This window comes from Nothobranchius furzeri, chromosome 2, assembly GCF_043380555.1.
Source record: "Nothobranchius furzeri strain GRZ-AD chromosome 2, NfurGRZ-RIMD1, whole genome shotgun sequence".
Classification (NCBI taxonomy): Eukaryota; Metazoa; Chordata; class Actinopteri; order Cyprinodontiformes; family Nothobranchiidae; genus Nothobranchius; species Nothobranchius furzeri.
This window is the reverse complement of record NC_091742.1, coordinates 40,486,426-40,496,440: the sequence shown is the minus strand read 5'-3', so window position 1 is coordinate 40,496,440 and position 10,015 is coordinate 40,486,426.

Here is a 10,015-nt window from a genome sequence, read left to right as displayed (position 1 = left end):
ATACTGTGATGTCATAATTCCATTGTGAGCCTGTGTGTGTGTGTATTTGTTAGTGGCTCCGCCCTCTCGGTCTGCCAAGCAACAGCATCTGTTGCATTTTTCAAACATGAAGTGGGAGTGAAGTAAGTTTCTTGTAGGGGGTGACTTGCTCTTTAAAGAAGTAGTCCAGTTACACATTTGTGGGCTTATAACTTGGCTTCTGAATGCCCTAGAGAGGTTAGGTTTGTTTTAGTGTACTCCAATCAACAGCCCGTACAACCACAAAAAGGAATGGAGTCATTAGCACTTATGGTTTGTAAATGGCACCCAGAATTATGTTGCACGAAGCACAATTTCACATCATTCTGGGTTCATTTGTGTGAAAACAAGGTCCAATCAGGCTGAAACGTTACAGGAAGGTAGAATCTATTGAGTTGTAAGTGATCTGAACGTTTCATGATGATAGCACTTTCCTAAGGGGGTCAAACCATGTCCCAAAGGTCACCGGATCTGGTGTCAATTTAAAGAAGTAGTCCAGTTACACCTTTGTGGGCTTATAACTTGGCTTCTGAATCTCCTAGAGAGATCAGGTTTGTTTTAGCGTACTCCAATTAACAGCCCCCATTACCCCAAAAAGGAATGGAGTCATTAGCACTTATGGTTTTTAAATGGCACCCAGAATTATGTTGCATGATGCACAATTTCACATCATTCTGGGTTCATTTGTGTGAAAACAAGGTCCAATCAGGCTGAAACGTTACAGGAAGGTAGAATCTATTGAGTTGTAAGTGATCTGAACGTTTCATGATGATAGCACTTTCCTAAGGGGGTCAAACCATGTCCCAAAGGTCACCGGATCTGGTGTCAATTTAAAGAAGTAGTCCAGTTACACATTTGTGGGCTTATAACTTGGCTTCTGAATGTCCTAGAGAGATCAGGTTTGTTTTAATGTACTCCAATCAACAGACCCCTAAAACCACAAAAAGGAATGGAGTCATTAGCACTTATGGTTTGTAAATGGCACCCAGAATTATGTTGCACGAAGCACAATTTCACATCATTCTGGGTTCATTTGTGTGAAAACAAGGTCCAATCAGGCTGAAACGCTACAAGAAGGTAGAATCTATTGAGTTGTAAGTGATCTGAACGTTTCAAGATGATCACACATTCCTATAGGGGGTAAAACCATTTCCCAAAGGTCACCGGGCCTGGTGTCACTTTAAAGAAGTAGTCCAGTTACACCTTTGTGGGCTTATAACTTGGCTTCTGAATGTCCTAGAGAGATCAGGTTTGTTTTAGTGTACTCCAATCAAAAGCCCCTACAACCACAAAAAGGAATGGAGTCATTAGCACTTATGGTTTGTAAATGGCACCCAGAATTATGTTGCACGAAGCACAATTTCACATCATTCTGGGTTCATTTGTGTGAAAACAAGGTCCAATCAGGCTGAAACGTTACAGGAAGGTAGAATCTATTGAGTTGTAAGTGATCTGAATGTTTCATGATGATAGCACATTCCTATAGGGGGTCAAACCATGTCCCAAAGGTCACCGGATCTGGTGTCAATTTAAAGAAGTAGTCCAGTTACACATTTGTGGGCTTATAACTTGGCTTCTGAATGTCCTAGAGAGATCAGGTTTGTCTTAATGTACTCCAATCAACAGCCCCTACAACCACAAAAAGGAATGGCGTAATTAGCACTTATGGTTTGTAAATGGCACCCAGAATTATGTTGCACGAAGCACAATTTCACATCATTCTGGGTCCATTTGTGTGAAAACAAGGTCAAATCAGGCTGAAACGTTACAGGAAGGTAGAATCTATTGAGTTGTAAGTGATCTGAACGTTTCATGATGATAGCACTTTCCTAAGGTGGTCAAACCATGTCCCAAAGGTCACCGGATCTGGTGTCAATTTAAAGAAGTAGTCCAGTTACACATTTGTGGGCTTATAACTTGGCTTCTGAATGTCCTAGAGAGATCAGGTTTGTTTTAATGTACTCCAATCAACAGCCCCTACAACCACAAAAAGGAATGGAGTCATTAGCACTTATGGTTTGTAAATGGCACCCAGAATTATGTTGCACGAAGCACAATTTCACATCATTCTGGGTCCATTTGTGTGAAAACAAGGTCAAATCAGACTGAAATGTTACAGGAAGGTAGAATCTATTGAGTTGTAAGTGATCTGAACGTTTCATGATGATAGCACTTTCCTAAGGGGGTCAAAACATGTCCCAAAGGTCACCGGATCTGGTGTCAATTTAAAGAAGTAGTCCAGTTACACATTTGTGGGCTTATAACTTGGCTTCTGAATGTCCTAGAGAGATCAGGTTTGTTTTAGCGTACTCCATTTAACAGCCCCCATTAACCCAAAACGGAATGGAGTCATTAGCACTTATGGTTTGTAATTGGCACCCAGAATTATGCTGCACTAAGCACAATTTCACATCATTCTGGGTTCATTTGTGTGAAAACAAGGTCCAATCAGGCTGAAACGTTACAAGAAGGTAGAATCTATTGAGTTGTAAGTGATCTGAACGTTTCATGATGATAGCACTTTCCTAAGGGGGTCAAACCATGTCCCAAAGGTCACCGGATCTGGTGTCAATTTAAAGTAGTCCAGTTACACCTTTGTGGGCTTATAACTTGGCCTCTGAATGTCCTAGAGAGATCAGGTTTGTTTTAGTATACTCCAATCAACAGCCCCTACAACCACAAAAAGGAATGGAGTCATTAGCACTTATGGTTTTTAAATGGCACCCAGAATTATGTTGCACGAAGCACAATTTCACATCATTCTGGGTTCATTTGTGTGAAAACAAGGTCCAATCAGGCTGAAACGTTACAGGAAGGTAGAATATTGAGTTGCAAGTGATCTGAACGTTTCATGATGATAGCACTTTCCTGAGGGGGTCAAACCATGTCCCAAAGGTCACCGGATCTGGTGTCAATTTAAAGAAGTAGTCCAGTTACACATTAGTGGGCCTATAACTTGGCTTCTGAACGTCTTAGAGAGATCAGGTTTGTTTTAGTGTACTCCAATCAACAGCCCCTACAACCACAAAAAGAATGGATTCATTAGCACTTAAGTTTTGTAAATGGCACCCAGAATTATGTTGCACAAAGCACAATTTCACATCATTCTGGGTCCATTTGTGTGAAAACAAGGTCCAATCAGGCTGAAACGCTACAAGAAGGTAGAATCTATTGAGTTGTAAGTGATCTGAACGTTTCAAGATGATCGCACATTCCTACAGGGGGTAAAACCATGTCCCAAAGGTCACCGGGCCTGGTGTCACTTTAAAGAAGTAGTCCAGTTACACATTTGTGGGCTTATAACTTGGCTTCTGAATGTGCTAGAGAGGTTAGGTTTGTTTTAGTGCACTCCATACAACAGCCCCTACAACCACAAAAAGGAATGGAGTCATTAGCACTTATGGTTTGTAAATGGCACCCAGAATTATGTTGCACGAAGCACAATTTCACATCATTCTGGGTTCATTTGTGTGAAAACAAGGTCTAATCAGGCTGAAACGTTACAGGAAGGTAGAATCTATTGAGTTGTAAGTGATCTGAACGTTTCATGATGATAGCACTTTCCTAAGGGGGTCAAACCATGTCCCAAAGGTCACCGGATCTGGTGTCAATTTAAAGAAGTAGTCCAGTTAGACATTTGTGGGCTTATAACTTGGCTTCTGAATGTCCTAGAGAGATCAGGTTTGTTTTATTGTACTCCAATCAACAGCCCCTACAACCACAAAAAGGAATGGAGTCATTAGCACTTATGGTTTGTAAATGGCACCCAGAATTATGTTGCACGAAGCACAATTTCACATCATTCTGGGTTCATTTGTGTGAAAACAAGGTCCAATCAGGCTGAAACGTTACAGGAAGGTAGAATCTACTGAGTTGTAAGTGATCTGAACGTTTCATGATGATAGCACTTTCCTAAGGGGGTCAAACCATGTCCCAAAGGTCACCGGATCTGGTGTCAATTTAAAGAAGTAGTCCAGTTACACATTTGTGGGCTTATAACTTGGCTTCTGAATGTCCTAGAGAGATCAGGTTTGTTTTAGTGTACTCCAATCAACAGCCCCTACAACCACAAAAAGGAATGGAGTCATTAGCACTTATGGTTTGTAAATGGCACCCAGAATTATGTTGCACGAAGCACAATTTCACATCATTCTGGGTTCATTTGTGTGAAAACAAGGTCCAATCAGGCTGAAACGTTACAGGAAGGTAGAATCTACTGAGTTGTAAGTGATCTGAACGTTTCATGATGATAGCACTTTCCTAAGGGGGTCAAACCATGTCCCAAAGGTCACCGGAACTGGTGTCAATTTAAAGAAGTAGTCCAGTTACACATTTGTGGGCTTATAACTTGGCTTCTGAATGTCCTAGAGAGATCAGGTTTGTTTTAGCGTACTCCAATTAACAGCCCCCGTTACCCCAACAAGGAATGGAGTCATTAGCCCTTATGGTTTTTAAATGGCACCCAGAATTATGTTGCACGAAGCACAATTTCACATCATTCTGGGTTCATTTGTGTGAAAACAAGGTCCAATCAGGCTGAAACGTTACAGGAAGGTAGAATCTATTGAGTTGTAAGTGATCTGAACGTTTCATGATGATAGCACTTTCCTAAGGGGGTCAAACCATGTCCCAAAGGTCACCGGATCTGGTGTCAATTTAAAGAAGTAGTCCAGTTACACATTTGTGGGCTTATAACTTGGCTTCTGAATGTCCTAGAGAGATCAGGTTTGTTTTAGTGTACTCCAATCAACAGCCCCTACAACCACAAAAAGGAATGGAGTCATTAGCACTTATGGTTTGTAAATGGCACCCAGAAATATGTTGCACGAAGCACAATTTCACATCATTCTGGGTCCATTTGTGTGAAAACAAGGTCCAATCAGGCTAAAACGCTACAAGAAGGTAGAATCTATTGAGTTGTAAGTGATCTGAACGTTTCAAGATGATCGCACATTCCTATAGGGGGTAAAACCATGTCCCAAAGGTCACCGGGCCTGGTGTCACTTTAAAGTAGTAGTCCAGTTACACCTTTTTGGGCTTATAACTTGGCTTCTGAATGTCCTAGAGAGGTTAGGTTTGTTTTAGTGTACTCCAATCAACAGCCCCTAAAACCACAAAAAGGAATGGAGTCATTAGCACTTATGGTTTGTAAATGGCACCCAGAATTATGTTGCACGAAGCACAATTTCACATCATTCTGGGTTCATTTGTGTGAAAACAAGGTCCATTCAGGCCAAAACGTTACAGGAAGGTAGAATCTATTGAGTTGTAAGTGATCTGAACGTTTCATGATGATAGCACTTTCCTAAGGGGGTCAAACCATGTCCCAAAGGTCACCGGATCTGGTGTCACTTTGAAGAAGTAGTCCAGTTACACATTTGTGGGCTTATAACTTGGCTTCTGAATGTCCTAGAGAGGTCAGGTTTGTTTTAGTGTACTCCAATCAACAGCCCCTACAACCACAAAAAGGAATGGAGTCATTAGCACTTATGGTTTGTAAATGGCACCCAGAATTATGTTGCACGAAGCACAATTTCACATCATTCTGGGTCCATTTGTGTGAAAACAAGGTCCAATCAGGCTGAAACGCTACAAGAAGGTAGAATCTATTGAGTTGTAAGTGATCTGAACGTTTCAAGATGATCGCTCATTCCTATAGGGGGTAATACCATGTCCCGAAGGTCACCGGGCCTGGTGTCACTTTAAAGAAGTGGTCCAGTAACACCTTTGTGGGCTTATAACTTGGCTTCTGAATGTCCTAGAGAGGTTAGGTTTGTTTTAGTGTTCTCCAATCAACAGCCCCTACAACCACAAAAAGGAATGGAGTCATTAGCACTTATGGTTTGTAAATGGCACCCAGAATTATGTTGCACGAAGCACAATTTCACATCATTCTGGGTTCATTTGTGTGAAAACATGGTCCAATCAGGCTGAAACGTTACAGGAAGGTAGAATCTATTGAGTTGTAAATGATCTGAACGTTTCATGATGATAGCACTTTCCTAAGGGGGTCAAACCATGTCCCAAAGGTCACCGGATCTGATGTCAATTTAAAGAAGTAGTCCAGTTACACATTTGTGGGCTTATAACTTGGCTTCTGAATGTCCTAGAGAGATCAGGTTTGTTTTAATGTACTCAAACCAACAGCCCCTAAAACCACAAAAATGAATGGAGTCATTAGCACTTATGGTTTGTAAATGGCACCCAGAATTATGTTGCACGAAGCACAATTTCACATCAATCTGGGTCCATTTGTGTGAAAACAAGGTCCAATCAGGCTGAAACGTTACAAGAAGGTAGAATCTATTGAGTTGTAAGTGATCTGAACGTTTCATGATGATAGCACTTTCCTAAGGGGGTCAAACCATGTCCCAAAGGTCACCGGATCTGGTGTCAATTTAAAGAAGTAGTCCAGTTACACCTTTGTGGGCTTATAACTTGGCCTCTGAATGTCCTAGAGAGATCAGGTTTGTTTTAGTATACTCCAATCAACAGCCCCTACAACCACAAAAAGGAATGGAGTCATTAGCACTTATGGTTTTTAAATGGCACCCAGAATTATGTTGCACGAAGCACAATTTCACATCATTCTGGGTTCATTTGTGTGAAAACAAGGTCCATTCAGGCCGAAACGTTACAGGAAGGTAGAATCTATTGAGTTGTAAGTGATCTGAACGTTTCATGATGATAGCACTTTCCTAAGGGGGTCAAACCATGTCCCAAAGGTCACCGGATCTGGTGTCACTTTAAAGAAGTAGTCCAGTTACACATTTGTGGGCTTATAACTTGGCTTCTGAATGTCCTAGAGAGGTCAGGTTTGTTTTAGTGTACTCCAATCAACAGCCCCTACAACCACAAAAAGGAATGGAGTCATTAGCACTTATGGTTTGTAAATGGCACCCAGAATTATGTTGCACGAAGCACAATTTCACATCATTCTGGGTCCATTTGTGTGAAAACAAGGTCCAATCAGGCTGAAACGCTACAAGAAGGTAGAATCTATTGAGTTGTAAGTGATCTGAACGTTTCAAGATGATCGCTCATTCCTATAGGGGGTAATACCATGTCCCGAAGGTCACCGGGCCTGGTGTCACTTTAAAGAAGTAGTCCAGTTACACATTTGTGGGCTTATAACTTGGCTTCTGAATGTCCTAGAGAGGTCAGGTTTGTTTTAGTGTACTCCAATCAACAGCCCCTACAACCACAAAAAGGAATGGAGTCATTAGCACTTATGGTTTGTAAATGGCACCCAGAATTATGTTGCACGAAGCACAATTTCACATCAATCTGGGTCCATTTGTGTGAAAACAAGGTCCAATCAGGCTGAAACGTTACAAGAAGGTAGAATCTATTGAGTTGTAAGTGATCTGAACGTTTCATGATGATAGCACTTTCCTAAGGGGGTCAAACCATGTCCCAAAGGTCACCGGATCTGGTGTCAATTTAAAGAAGTAGTCCAGTTACACCTTTGTGGGCTTATAACTTGGCCTCTGAATGTCCTAGAGAGATCAGGTTTGTTTTAGTATACTCCAATCAACAGCCCCTACAACCACAAAAAGGAATGGAGTCATTAGCACTTATGGTTTTTAAATGGCACCCAGAATTATGTTGCACGAAGCACAATTTCACATCATTCTGGGTCCATTTGTGTGAAAACAAGGTCCAATCAGGCTGAAACGTTACAGGAAGGTAGAATCTATTGAGTTGTAAGTGATCTGAACGTTTCATGATGATAGCGCTTTCCTAAGGTGGTCAAACCATGTCCCAAAGGTCACCGGATCTGGTGTGACTTTAAAGAAGTAGTCCATTTACACATTTGTGGGCTTATAACTTGGCTTCTGAATGTCCTAGAGAGGTTAGGTTTGTTTTAGTGTACTCCAATCAACAGCCCCTACAACCACAAAAAGGAATGGAGTCATTAGCACTTATGGTTTGTAAATGGCACCCAGAATTATGTTGCACGAAGCACAATTTCACATCATTCTGGGTTCATTTGTGTGAAAACAAGGTCCAATCAGGCTGAAACGTTACAGGAAGGTAGAAGCTATTGAGTTGTAAGTGATCTGAACGTTTCATGATGATAGCACTTTCCTAAGGGGGTCAAACCATGTCCCAAAGGTCACCGGATCTGGTGTCAATTTAAAGTAGTCCAGTTACACATTTGTGGGCTTATAACTTGGCTTCTGAATGTCCTAGAGAGATCAGGTTTGTTTTAATGTACTCCAATCAACAGCCCCTACAACCACAAAAAGGAATGGAGTCATTAGCACTTATGGTTTGTAAATGGCACCCAGAATTATGTTGCACGAAGCACAATTTCACATCATTCTGGGTCCATTTGTGTGAAAACAAGGTCCAATCAGGCTGAAACGCTACAAGAAGGTAGAATCTATTGAGTTGTAAGTGATCTGAACGTTTCAAGATGATCGCACATTCCTATAGGGGGTAAAACCATGTCCCAAAGGTCACCGGGCCTGGTGTCACTTTAAAGAAGTAGTCCAGTTACACATTTGTGGGCTTATAACTTGGCTTCTGAATGTCCTAGAGAGGTTAGGTTTGTTTTAGTGTACTCCAATCAAAAGCCCCTACAACCACAAAAAGGAATGGAGTCATTAGCACTTATGGTTTGTAAATGGCACCCAGAATTATGTTGCACGAAGCACAATTTCACATCATTCTGGGTTCATTTGTGTGAAAACAAGGTCCAATCAGGCTGAAACGTTACAGGAAGGTAGAATCTATTGAGTTGTAAGTGATCTGAACGTTTCATGATGATAGCACTTTCCTAAGGGGGTCAAACCATGTCCCAAAGGTCACCGGATCTGGTGTCAATTTAAAGAAGTAGTCCAGTTACACATTTGTGGGCTTATGACTTAGCTTCTGAATGTCCTAGAGAGATCAGGTTTGTTTTAGCGTACTCCAATTAACAGCCCCCATTACCCCAAAAAGGAATGGAGTCATTAGCACTTATGGTTTTTAAATGGCACCCAGAATTATGTTGCACGATGCACAATTTCACATCATTCTGGGTTCATTTGTGTGAAAACAAGGTCCAATCAGGCTGAAACGTTACAGGAAGGTAGAATCTATTGAGTTGTAAGTGATCTGAACGTTTCATGATGATAGCACTTTCCTAAGGGGGTCAAACCATGTCCCAAAGGTCACCGGATCTGGTGTCAATTTAAAGAAGTAGTCCAGTTACACATTTGTGGGCTTATAACTTGGCTTCTGAATGTCCTAGAGAGATCAGGTTTGTTTTAATGTACTCCAATCAACAGCCCCTACAACCACAAAAAGGAATGGAGTCATTAGCACTTATGGTTTGTAAATGGCACCCAGAATTATGTTGCACGAAGCACAATTTCACATCATTCTGGGTTCATTTGTGTGAAAACATGGTCCAATCAGGCTGAAACGTTACAGGAAGGTAGAATCTATTGAGTTGTAAAGGATCTGAACGTTTCATGATGATAGCACTTTCCTAAGGGGGTCAAACCATGTCCCAAAGGTCACCGGATCTGGTGTCAATTTAAAGTAGTCCAGTTACACCTTTGTGGGCTTATAACTTGGCCTCTGAATGTCCTAGAGAGATCAGGTTTGTTTTAGTATACTCCAATCAACAGCCCCTACAACCACAAAAAGGAATGGAGTCATTAGCACTTATGGTTTTTAAATGGCACCCAGAATTATGTTGCACGAAGCACAATTTCACATCATTCTGGGTTCATTTGTGTGAAAACAAGGTCCAATCAGGCTGAAACGTTACAGGAAGGTAGAATCTATTGAGTTGTAAGTGATCTGAACGTTTCATGATGATAGCGCTTTCCTAAGGTGGTCAAACCATGTCCCAAAGGTCACCGGATCTGGTGTGACTTTAAAGAAGTAGTCCATTTACACATTTGTGGGCTTATAACTTGGCTTCTGAATGTCCTAGAGAGGTTAGGTTTGTTTTAGTGTACTCCAATCAACAGCCCCTACAACCACAAAAAGGAATGGA